Here is a 1,196-nt window from a genome sequence, read left to right as displayed (position 1 = left end):
ATTCCAAAAGGATAGGTGATCAAAACATTCAAAATAAGCAACACGGATTTCAAAGATGATTGCAGTACGCACGTTTCATGCTACCCCACTTTTGGAATGGTTTTTGTATAATACCATACCATACGATATTCTGGTGCCTACACATAAGTACAATATTCAATCTTGAATCTAAATCTAAACCTTCTACTGAACTTACCTCTCGAACCTGAGTGTGTTTTTTCTGGTACTAAATTTGTTGAACAGGATGGAAAAGGTTAATGTAGAATTTTCTCTGAAAGACATCCCCTTACATAGTAAGGATACTTATATGTGGCTGTTAATCCACAGAACTAATGACTTTATTAGAAGGATGAGGTGGATTGCCTATCACCATGATAACAAAATGCAAAACCCATCAATTGAAACACAAGATAGGAACTATTTTAAGAAGATTTTTAAGAGTAGAAAAAATCCACCTCCTAACACACTACTAGAAAATTTCGAAAAAGATCTTTTGGAACTTATAGCTAATCTGAAATACAAGGAGCATCCACTTAGGAAAAATCTACATCTAAGAAAGCTTAAGGAATTCATCAAGTCAATACAGAACAAACCGGGTATTCTAGTCCCTGCTGACAAAACTGGAAATTTATACAGGTTGGATTATACTACTTATAAAAAACTGATCGTGAAGGAACTTAACTCCAAATACAAAATAACCTCTAAAAGAAATCTATCTGAGATTAATTTAAAAATCAAGAAAATTATGCAGGACTACGACTTAATAGATAGGACTGAACCAATAGTTCCAGCTGAACCTAGGATTAATTTAAAAGACCATAAGATCTTCCAAGATAACCCATCTGTGAGACTCATTTGCTCATCTAAGTTTGACATTGGCAGACTCAGTAAGCTTATACTAGACAGGATTCTACCTCTAATAATTCCTAATTTATCCTTAAAGTTATGGAACAATACCGAAGAAGCACTAAACTGGTTTAAATCTATTGACAACACTAAAAACTTCTCGTTTATTCAGTTTGATATAAATAACTATTACTCTAGCATATCCCCCATTCTCCTAAATAGAGCCCTCATTTTTGCTATGAATCGCTCACTCATTACTAGGGATAAGATAGACATTATTTTATTAGCTAGAAAAAATATCGAATTTGATAACAAGCTCTGGACGAGAGCCGATACCCCAGAATACTTTG

The sequence above is a fragment of the Octopus bimaculoides genome, unplaced genomic scaffold (genome assembly GCF_001194135.2).
Source record: "Octopus bimaculoides isolate UCB-OBI-ISO-001 unplaced genomic scaffold, ASM119413v2 Scaffold_7258, whole genome shotgun sequence".
Taxonomy (NCBI): domain Eukaryota; kingdom Metazoa; phylum Mollusca; class Cephalopoda; order Octopoda; family Octopodidae; genus Octopus; species Octopus bimaculoides.
Note: the sequence above shows the minus strand (reverse complement) of the source record.